The sequence below is a fragment of the Natrix helvetica genome (genome assembly GCF_964273705.1).
Source record: "Natrix helvetica genome assembly, chromosome: 5".
Lineage (NCBI taxonomy): Eukaryota > Metazoa > Chordata > Lepidosauria > Squamata > Natricidae > Natrix > Natrix helvetica.
This window is the reverse complement of record NC_138551.1, coordinates 51,044,930-51,057,332: the sequence shown is the minus strand read 5'-3', so window position 1 is coordinate 51,057,332 and position 12,403 is coordinate 51,044,930.

Sequence of the window (12,403 nt, the reverse complement as noted above, 5' to 3'; positions counted from 1 at the left end):
GAGGAGGAAAAATTCCACACCAGTTGCTCACATCTGTACTACATTGTAGAATGAGATCATATCACACAGATCCTAGATGCTATAGGAGCCTTTCTCCATGCGTGAATGTAACAGGATATGGTAGAATGCCAGGAACAGCTTATATGAAATATTAGGGGAGCAGTTTGATGATGATCCAAAACCAGGTGCCTCTTCATGCCACAATAATAACCCAGTCTGCCACTTCACTGTCATCTTAGAACTGTTATAAATAGGACTCAGCTTCACCATAATAAAAATAGCTGCAAGCTCCTGCATAGACTGCACAATAGAGCTGAACTAGGATGTTTTGTTATCCATTCTGCAACTCTTGAGCACTTTTTGAAATTTAATGAAGACTTTCTGAGGCTGCACTCTTTGTTCTATCAAAATACTTCATCTAGTTTCACACAACAGGATGGGCATAAGAAAAATATGACAACTCTTCCCCCCAAAGGAAAATGGAAAAGATGGAAGAGGCTGTGGTGATGTAGGTTGTCAACATACATCATCAACCATTGTCTCCAAGAAAAACAGTGGCCAATCTGTCTGTCATTCAATCACCCAGGGAATATCTTTTTGACTAAAACTTTACATTGCTTTTCTGCAAGGGCCATCTAAAGTTAAAGACACGTATTTCCGGGTTAATCATATTGTTCTCTGAGAAACATCTTAGATCCTGGATGCCTGAAAAAACAATGAGTGAAGGTCCTTTTGTCTGTGTGTGAATCATGTTTCATATTTTAATTATGAATTGAATATCCTTTTAACTCCTTTTAAATTGAAAATCTACCATAACATTGAATATAAATTCTGGAAAAACACCAGCTAAAGCTATGCATGGCCCCACAAAGTAACATTGATGAGAAATTGAAGTAAAATTATAAGAAAAGTATAGAATTGTTTTTTTCAGATGTTAAAGTATTTTAAGCTTTTAAAAGAAATTTAAATATAATGACAAAATGTAAAAATACTTTCAATTTTCATTAACTCAAAATTATTGTAAATAAAAAAAAATTAGGCCCCTTTAAGACACTAATTAAGATTTCAGAATTGTTAAAATATTTCTGCAGAAGAAAACAGGCTGAAATGGTGAAAAGGGTCCATGAAAACATTTTTAATATAGAGTATTAAGGCTACAATGTGATTTGGTTGCTTGTCACAATGGCAAGCGCTCTAAAAGAGTACAAATTCAGCAAAATAAAGCAAAGTTAGAACTCTTAATATAACAGCCATGGGCAACAGGAGTTCAGATTCTGAAATGGAGAGAGCATTGTATGTAATTTTGCAATGTCCTGTATACCTGGGGCTAAAGGTAATCTCCTCTCTGGTCAGAAAATACTGATTGATGGCACATAGCACTTGTGCACTGCCTTCTAAATGACCAGGATTAGAAAGTTTTCGGAATGATGGCCAAATCTTATATGATTGCAATGCTCAAAATTACTGGATCTGACTACAGTATACTCTAGGTATGCTTTCTTTCCAATATAAATAGAGGTTTTCACTAAATATTTATATACTTTGCTATATTTATATACTTTGATTTATTCCTTTTATCCAAAAGGTGCTTTTTCAGGAGGCAACTGGATTTTCTTATTTTTCTTTTAAAGATGTTTCGCTTCTCATCCAAGAAGCTTCTTCAGCTCTGACAGGATAGTGGGGAATGGAAGGGTTTATATTCCTTGCAGACAGCTGGTCATTTGCATCCTTTTAGAGGGTCCTTGAAGCACTTGGAGGCTTATCTGTGTCCTCAGGGTCACCTCAATGGTGCTCCTGGTTCCTGTAATCTGCAATTTTTCCTCTAGAAATCCATTCCTACTCCCACACCATTCCAAGGGTTCTTCATCCCAAATTGTATAGCTAAAAGTCTGTAGAGATTCTCAGTCATTCAGGTCATGGTTATCCCAAGGGTGCTTTTTAAGGAGGAAACTGGACTTTCAAACAAGAAGGTCCAGTTGCCTCCTGAAAAAACATCTTTGGGGCAACCATGACCTGAATGACTGAGAATCTCTACAGACATATTCTTTTAACTTTTTGTTTTGTTTTTTTTTTCATTCTATGAGCCTATATTTTAATAAAGTAATCAGAGTACATCAATATAGTCCAGTTTCTATCACAGTACTTTATATTACTTTATTCAATTATTTTGATTACATTAATATCCTATATCCTAGAGCAGGGGTGTCCAAACTTGGCAACTTTAAGACTTGTGGACTTCAACTCCCAGAATTCCCCAGCCAGCTCTGTTGGCTGGGGAATTCTGGGAGTTGAAGTCCACAAGTCTTAAAGTTGCCAAGTTTGGACACCCCTGTCCTAGAGGCATTCTTAGATAGGCAGTTGCAACCTATTGCTTTTTTTTTTCAAATCATCATTGTGAATTTATTATTACTATCATAAAAAAAAAGAAAGGGCAACAAATTCAAAAGAAAAAGAAAAAAAACAAGAAAAAAAGGAAGAGAGAAAAAACAGAAAATGTTTTTAACAATGGTATCGTATCTCTAGGAAAGGCTAACAGTACTGTCTACAACAGCTGACCTTGGCCACGTGGTCTAATAATGATCAATCATTCTAAAGTACAGATCACAAGCTATCAATCAAGATTTGTAGATCTGGAGCGGCACAATCTTTCTATCATAACAAAATAAACATATCTTGGTGTGCCATGCTCAATAAATTGATAGTTCTTCGTATAGTATCGGTATGTCCCCTCCCTTATTCTTTTAATATAAAGAAAACGCTCTTCCTTAAAGTGAAAATCAACATTTAGAAAAGTCTTCTGGGTTTTTCTGGGTGGGAATCAGAAATATAACACCCTTAAAAACTACATTTACTAGAATTGTGGAGCACCTGGATTCAAAGGGGAAAAGGTGATTCAGAGAATGCATGGACGCTGCTGTTGCACTTATCAGCAACTCCTTTAAGAAGCAGTGTCTTTTTCTGGGCTTGTGTATGAGCCCAAGAAAAAAAAATAGGTTTGATTGAAAGATTTACCAAACAGGTGCATTCACCTTTCTTCTCTTTGAATGTAGTATTTATCTTACCTGTTCTGATACAGAGATTTTGATCCAAACAGACATATTTATAGTACTCTGCTTAAACCCTTGACACAACTTAGCAACAACTAATGAAAATCTCATCCATATAAGCACGATGTACAAAGCAAAGCCCTTGCTCCATTGGAATAGTCCGAGAAGCCTGAAGTTCTGCCCATTTCAGACTCTGCTGCCTGCAGATTACCGTACATGTGGCTGGAAGATAATCAGAATGGGAAACGTTAAGGTATTTCCCAGCCTTATTAATAAGCATTTGAGATTCTCAATGATATAAATCCATGCACAGTGTCAAATATATTTTGCAGATACAAGTGTTTTACTTTCATAGCACAAATGGGAACATTAAACAAAAAGTAAAAGATGAACACAGAATATTAATTAACCTGCAAGCCTATTGCTTTTATAATACTGCTATCTTGGATGTAACACAAATTTACAAAGGTTTCAAACTCAAATGTTTTTGAGAAAATGTTGTAAATTTAGCATTGTAATCTTCTGTTCTGAAGAAGATCTGGTAATTTTCTGTTTTGAGACCTACACCAAATCAATATTTACTGTTTAATTATTCAGTTTCTATAGCTATACCAAACAGCATCGCTTAACACTTGTTCGGATTGCAGTAAAAATTTTCTCAAAGAGGTTTATTTTAACTTTTTAGTAGCATTTTAAGAGCATAGCACTTTTTTAAAGGGGCAGCTGTTGCTCAATACAGAGAAGATCAGATGGTGGAGAGTCACCATATTTTGAATGTGATTTAGACAGAAAAGAAGATTGTTTCTAGGGCAAAACATTAAAGCGAACCTGGATGAACAGGAGACCCCGGGACCAAAGTAAATCAACAGTTGACCTTTCACCTCTGAGGTCAAAGATTGAATTAAATTTATGGCTGATGTGCGTTCGGAAGATCCCAATGACACCACTATATGCTCATAGGGATGTATTTTCTTTACCCTTGTGTAGACAGTCCACACGCATGAAATTCAGTCCTCTAAGAAAAGTTGTTATTTGCATATTGATCAAGCCATCTGCAAGACTCTCAGTATTATATTCTTCAGTATTCATTACTATTGTCCTGAAATGCTTTTTGGAGAATCCTTCTGGGGGTCAATATATCTGGACTACAAGAACACAGGGGACTATTAGCAACAGAGATAAGGTATTGCTTGCTGCCATCTAGATCAGTGGTTCTCAACCTTCCCAATGCTGCGACCCTTTAATACAGTTCATGTTGTGGTGACCCCCAACCATAAAATTGGTGTCTCAGTTCCTAAGACCATCAAAAATATGTGTTTTCCAATGGTCTTAGGCGACCCCTGTGAAAGGGTCGTTCGACCCCCAAAGGGGTCCCGACTCACAGGTTGAGAACCACTGATCTAGTAGTTATTCTAGTACTCTACATAGGGCTGACTTTGAACAGCCCCCAGAAGCTACAACTGGCTCACAACATGACATATGCGGTGATCAGCGCTGCTAGGTTTACATATGTAACAATTTTGTTGAGCAAATGGCACTCGCTCCCACTTTCCTTTCAGTGCAATTCAAAATGCTGGTTATTGCCATTAACATGGCCAGACTATGTGCTTTCCTAAGCATATCTACCTATCTTACCAGATCAGATAAGGCAGGGCATGCTTCTAGTCCCTTCCGTTAAACATTGCCAATTTAAGGGAGCAAGAAATGGGTCTTTTCTGTGGCAGCCCCTGCCCTGTGGCATACTCTTCCCCCTCCCCCCCAAATTTCTGCAGGCCTCTACCCTGCTAGCCTTCCAAAAAGCACTGAGGACTTGGTTTTTTTCTCAAGTACTGGGATAGGATGAGGTAGGTGAGATTTTATGAGGAACTGTATGCCAAAAGTTTAACTTTGGTGCCAGATTCTTAATGTGTATGGTTGAATATATTTATATATTGCTGTTTTATTATTGCTATTGTTTTAATTGATGATTGGGAGCCAGCCAGAGTTTGATTTAAAATGTGTGGCTAAATAAACGTTTAAATAAATAAATAGAGTTTTGCCACCCTGATCTGGTAGCCTTACATTTACAGATCTTTCTTGCCAGATCTGCCCTGCCAAGTAGAAACTTCCTATTCATCCTCATAGGCATTACTTCTCAATCAATACAGAGATCATGCTACAGAGTTCCCGTGAACTCACGGAACATTCTACAGTAATAAAAAGACAGAAATAGAAATTGTGAGTAACTCTCAGCTCTGGTTGAGTTCAAAAACAGTGACTGGCCCAAAGTGACCCAGCAATGATTCCACAGCTGACAGTGGGCTTGAGTATCTTAACTGCTATATCACATTTTCTCTCACATGTATGGATAACATGACAGCCAGTTTCCCAAATACAAGATCATTCTAAATAGTCTAAACATAACTTGTCATTAGGGGAATATCAACAATTCATTTAAAAGTGATGAATAATAAACATAAAAGCCTACTCTTCTTTAATGTCCAACTTTGTGCCTAAGTGTTTGTATTCATCCACCTTCCCAATTCAAAATGATTACAATCTTCCTAAGAGTTATTGGCAATGGTTATTTTCTATAATGCAAGGATGGAAGATTTGTGTTGTTGCTTCTCAGTTTCTATCATGCCTAACAAGGGCCTCAAGCCCACTGTCAGGTTTCTAACTTGGCCAGTGTTTCTCAGCTTCACAACTTGAAGATGTGTGGAGTTCAACGCCCAGAATTCTTCAAGTTGCTAAAGTTGAGAAACACTGCATTTTATGATAAACAGAAACAGGGAAAGTACTTTAAGAAGCCTTAAAAGTACTCAAGTGAATTATAAATCCTAAGAGTATTGTTCCATGCTTTTATACCACAAGTCTAATATAAAATGATTGCAGTAAGAATTATGTTGAAGACTGCATTCATTAACCTCTTTGTAGATACAATTTGTACATTTAGACTGCTCTTCAACCTGGTGAATTGCCACTCCTGAAAATTAAGGTGGCTGCTACCTTTTGAATTCTGGGAATTCAAATTCAACATATCTAGATGGCATGAGGTGGAGAAATTTGTAGATCACCAAAAGAGGAAATTAAAAAATTGTGAGTGGTATTCATGAAATGTGCATATTTTCCGGGGAGAGGGGGCGGTCTATAAATCAAATAAACTTGAAACTTGAAACTTCCCCTATTTAATCTATTGTTTTCCCAGATTGAACTAATCATGTACATTTCAGCCCAGAATATTTGAAGCTATAAGACTTAAATGGGCAGATTCCCTTTTTTTTTCTGAGTATTTAACAGCCACCATGAAATCTTCAGCCTTCTATTGCATTCTGCAAAACCTCAGCATCTCATTGAGCTGTTATTAATAGGGAGTTGGTCTAGTGTCAGAACGCAGAGACATAGAACACATTAACATTATCACATAATTATATTTAGTAAACACTTGGTGCTGCTTTGCCTTTGGTAATTGCATTTGGTAGATGCAATATTTATGAAAGGGGGAAGAGAAATGTCACAGCTCATCTCCATGGAGCAGTAAAGGTCTTAGGATAAAATTGCATTAGATCCAATTTTATGCAAGCCTGCTACATAAAAGGTGCAGCACTGTAGTAAATTCTACCTGAACAAAGTGACTTCCCGGCTTTAATTTCTTCAATTTGGAAAAACCCACACTATAGAATTTGTTTATTTATTGGTTAAAAAAAAATATCCATTTTATTCTAATATTTATCTTTGCTGAATTTATTTTTCCTTGCATTTACCTTGTTCCTGAAATCAGAAAAAATATATACAAAAGAGGAAAACCTGGGGATTTAATGTCTTTATACTGAATTTTTAAGAACTGTGCTAAAAATTGATTAAGCAAAACAAATTGTAAAGGTGTTCAGAGAAAGGACATTTATTGTGACTTATTGAATGGCTGGACTGATTAGCATGCCATTCACGTATCACAAAATCCCGTGTAACTCACTTTTCTATTCATTGATCTATATGCTATTTATTTACTAATAGTTAACATTGGCTTGTCAAAAAGGGTAGAGGTATGTTTGTGCAGCCTATACTTAGTTGGGATGTTCCCTGTGCCTCTCTTTTGAAAAAGATAATCTTCAGTTTCAGTTCACCCTTTTAAGGGGTTCTGTTGTTTCGGAAATAATTAACCTCAACAAAATTTAAAATATTAACTGGAGAGAATGTATAATTTATCAACCTGTACACAATAATTGAAATAATAGCGATCGATTATTTAGTAATTAGGAAAATACTACCTTGACAGTACAGCACTAGAAGTATTAGATAGTACTAAAAGACAATACCGGAATATTAAGTTTCTTCTATACTAGTTTCCCTTTCCTCACACAAATGCATGGATCAGTTTCCTTTGATCTTCTTGATTGCTGTTTGGGAGCAAAGTTCTATTGCCAAAACAAGGATTTGCCTGGTTTGAGAAACAAACAAAGGCAGTCCTCTGTCTCCATTCTGATCCCCCTTGGTGAAGGGGGTTTACAAAGACAAATAAAAACAAATAAGCCAGCTACTATTAAGGCAAGAGAAGGACGGGCTAGGGCTACTTTCTCCTGAAGTCCAAAGTCCCAAAAGGTATTCAGTTTCAATTCCTCCACAGACCTCTACAGAAAGCTTTCAAAAAAGATGAGGATGCCTTTGGGGGCCAGATACAGCTGTCAATCGCTCAGTGCTTGGTTTTAGGAAAGAATTCATGCATAGCTTTTCATAAAGGGATCTTGCACAATTCCTGTATTTGTAGAATTCTATCCCCCAGAAATCAACAGAGAATTCCCCAAAAACTATCAAAATAATTTTCAACTTAGTTTTTTCTTAAAATCCCATCCTATTGGGTGTTCCATTTTGAGGTAAGGGACGGCCATCCTGCTAACAAGAGTTTGTGCTATAGTGATTATTCATTATTTAGTAGCTGACTGGGCTGACTCTTAGCACCATGCTTACAAAGTGGTTTCACATGAACACAATGATTAATATAAAACATATATCAATGCAAAACAACTTACATCAGTATCTAAAACACTAGTTTAATACATGTTAAAATGTTTCTTACAAAATCAATTTACCATAATAGAAACTCTTGCAGCAAATTGAAGCATTACTCAATATCTTACAGTAGGTCAGCACGTCATGCAATTCCAGCTTAACCATGACTGCATAAATCCAGTGTGCTCAATTAACCAGTTTTCTAGGTTTTAGGAATACAAAAGTACTGACTTTGGGGGGAAATGTGGTACAGAAATAAAAATGTATGGATACCACCCAAATAGCAAGGAAAGCTTTATCTGTTGCTGCAGTTGCAGTGCCTAAAACGGCCTTAACAATATACACGAACCTCAGTTGTGAGATTTACACAACCTGCTAGATACAACGCGATTGACTTGTCACTTAGCGTGTCACGTGCAGGCTGCCTGTCGGGGGGAGAAACAGGGCGGACTTCTCGGCTCGCCTACAACGGGGTGCGTGTTTTATTTACTTTCTTCGCCCTGTTCGAAGTTCTTTCAAGTATAAGCACCTGCCAAAGAAAACATTGGGGTACTCCCTTCCCTCTCCTCCCCCAAAAGGATCGGGCTTTGCTGTCCCTTCTTGTTTACTGGGAGGCAAATGCGGAAAACAGGCAACGGTTTTGCTTCTATTTCGCCTTTCCATTATGTAGGTCTCCAAAGCCCGCCAGCCCGCCGCCCAGCCGCTGGGATTCTGCACAGTTTTTCGCGTCTTCCTTTGCGCCTTCGCTCACAATAGAAGGATTTTCCTCTGGAAGAGGTCTACTGACCTCGCCAGTTCCGAGCGCAGGAACGACTACGCCCCGCAGCCTCATGTCCTTTAGTAGGGGTGGGTTTCTCAATTTCCTTGGCAACTTTAAGACGAATGGACTTCAACTCCCAGAATTCCCTAGCTTTCAGTTCTTGGCTCCAAAAGTTGTTTGCAGTGATCTCTTGACCAGAGCCGCGTTTATTTACCAGGAATTAAATAGCTGGATATGTGCATATCACTACTGAGCAAAAAAGGTACTTTTTTGCAGGAATTACATGCGCTTTTTACAACTCAAGGCTTATGTTTTATCTGATTTGAAAGTGCAGACACTTTCAACCAATGGTGATTGTTAGATTTAAATCAATCTCAGCTTTGAGAGGAAGTGTGGTAGAGAAGTTTCCTCTCAAAATTATGCCCAGAGGTTGCTTTTGTTAGCTTTGCAACTTCTTCAGACAAGAAGTACATTCAGATAAACTAATCCTACTTTATCATAAGGTTACATTAACAGATTCTTGTAAGACTGAATTATTTCTCCCATCCTCACGTTTTGTCCCCAAGAAATGTGGGAGGGTTCCTTCTGAAATGCTTCCCTTGCTTTTCTTCTACTTGTGGGCTGAACTGTTTCTTAATCAGACCATTGCCTAGGGTGCTAATCTTCCTCCTGTCTCTCCCAAGTCATTATCACACACTATATCTTTACAGTCCTGTTACTAATACATTTTACATATACCTATCATGATAAAACCAAGCAACCTTAAAAACAAGACATCCTTGAACGTTAAGGCAAATTCGCTTGGAAAAGCAAAATAACAAGCAACTTTAGAAAGAGTCTCTCTGGGAAAAGCTTTAATTCTGGGAAAAGTAGGAGGAAAGATAAGAAGAGGGTGGCCAGCAGCAAGGTGGATGGACTCAGTTACAGTGGCCATGAGTGCACTGTTGGTAAACCTGAAAGGTTAGATTAAAGACAGATTGTCATGGTGAAAATCTGACTGGTCTCTATGAATCAAAAATGACTTCTTGACACATAGAAATCAATCAGTTAGAGACAGTCTAGTAATGGAATCAACCTCTCTTTAAAATCTCAAGGAACAGGCAAGTTCTTTGCGTCCAGTTTGCCTGTATAAGAGAGATAATTTCCAAGAGTAAGTAGAAGTCTGAGGCAACTCCCTTCTTGAACATACGGAAAATGCATTTCTATATTAGTCACTTATTCTGTTCCATACTTTCAGGATTTTATCTCATATATTTGTTATTTATCCCACCACACGAGGACAAGTTAACTTCTGGCATTTCTGGAGCCTTGCTTAGTTAGATATATCTTCTGCTCTTCCAGTCCAAAGAAATATCATGTAAGATTACTAACATTACAAAAACACATTTTAATTGAATCTTAAAACCTTTCTATTGCAATACTTTGAACTTAACTATTGCAAGAAGGTAAATAAGATTAAGAAATAAGATGTTATCCCGAGCCTTGCTCAGGAGGCCATGCAAATAAGATTGTGGATGTACTGTATTAAAGGACTGTAGACCAAGTATCTTCCGAAAGAAAGCTAGGAAGAAACGATTAAAGGTGCTGGAGGACTAGGAGTGGGGAAACCTGTGAATTCTAGTCCTGTCTTGGACACAGAGCTCCCTGCCTCTCAGTTTTAGGAAGCAGGCAAACCACTTCTGAAAATGCTGCCCAGAAAACTGCATGGATTTGTTCATGTTTCTTCACCAAGACTCAACGCTAATCGGATGGCCAAAATCACAGCACAGGCCCTAGGGTGATATTTGTGTCAAGAATTGCAGTGTATTATATTTGAATGAAAAATATAAAGGCATCTGTTTGTATTCACATTTCCCACCCATACTAATCAAATGGGGAAAGTGCTTGGAGAACTCAAGAAAATACACTCTTTGCTGCTTCCTTCGATTCACCTATAGGTGCCATTGTCAGACTTCCTTGCTGGGCAGAAAACCTAGATTTGAACTAGACCTGTGCAGAAACTTATGAGGACCGAAGATCTTGTTTGGTATCCAGCAGGGTTGGGACTGAAGAAGAAAGAAAGGCAGGATGTTTATGTGTGACTGCGTGGGAGGGAGGGAGGGAAGGGGGGACCAATTGCAGCAGCATTTGATTTGAAATGTTTTGGCTGCTCATCGACTTCTACTTGAAGTGCCAACCTGGAAACCCTTTTGCATCTAGGAAAGTAGTTCTCAGGCCCTTGACATCTCCCATCTCTGATTCATTTTAGCAGAAAATCCCGGGGGAGGGTGATAATCCAGGAAAGCAGACACTGTGGCCTTTCTTTTCAAATTTAGTCTAAACATGCATTGTTGGTAGATGACAGGCCAGAGGACAAGTAGACCTCAAATCTTTCATCTTGCCACTTCTGGAATTAGGTGAATGAGAAATTCATACAGAGCACTCCAGATGTTACATAGAAAAAACATCTCAGCCTCTAATGCAGCCATTTTACATGTTCCAGTTCAGGACTAATACTATTGTGCAGGATCGAGTCTCATATTTAAATATAGGTGGGATTTATTTTCAGTATCATTAACTTAGGTCCCATTCATTTCAGCAGGACTAACCTGGCTTAGTTAAGCTCACTCCAGGGAAATTTGCATAGTATAGCCTCAGATAAAGGAGGGGGAGGGAGGGGAAAGATGTTTTCTTTTATTAATATGGTGGGAAACAAGTTTCACTTAATAAAGTGTTTGGGCAATTTATATTCTGTCAAAAATGGATTATATAGCAGAGGTTTCCTCATTTTACCCTGCCTTAATTTATAAGCTTCCTTGAGGGCCCTCCAGGTAGAAAGACAGGATGTCCGTTGAATAACTAATAATGCTTCATTAGTAAAAGATAAGGAATGGATTGAAGAGAGATCTGGATTTGCTAGATCTCACAGGTCCTGAAGAACAGCCAAGGCTCTTAGTCAGTTTAGTGATAGTATTCAGCTAACATTGGTTGAAGAAAAGGTGGGCAGGAGAGGATTCCTGGAAAGCCTGTGAGCGCCATTCAATTCCAAGGGAAAAGTCTGGCTCAAAATATTCCAATTGTCTGTGTTTTCTGGGCCAATTTTTGAATTTCCTGCCTCTGGCTTCTCTCCATGTAGTTCTGATTACAACTTCTGTGCTACAGAGCACTGCTTGTGGAAACTCTTTGTCACCTACCTAAAACAGAAAGAGAGTGGCTTTCTCTGTAGCCCAATTGTTGGTCTGCAAAAGGACACTTATTCTAAGATAAGTACACTTACTCTAAAGTAAATTTTTATTGAATTCAAGCAAGCCTGAGCTTTTTTCCATCTCCTGCCTGGCCAGGTTTTGGGGTGTGAATGCTACCTTAAGCCCTGTCTCCTGAATCTGAACTATTAATTTTCTGGCTAAAATGAAGGCAGATGCTTTTTAAAAAATGTACTGATGTCATATCTAGAAATAATGACTTTCGAACAGCAAAAAAAAAAAAAACTGATTGCATTTCTTTTCAGGATATCCACATGGGAAAAAAACCCACTTCTTGAAGCCAAAGGCTGTTGCTTGAGAACATTTTCAACTGAACCTGGAGGGAAACTCCTCAATGAATACATTGTTTGATTTCCAAATGTGTATGG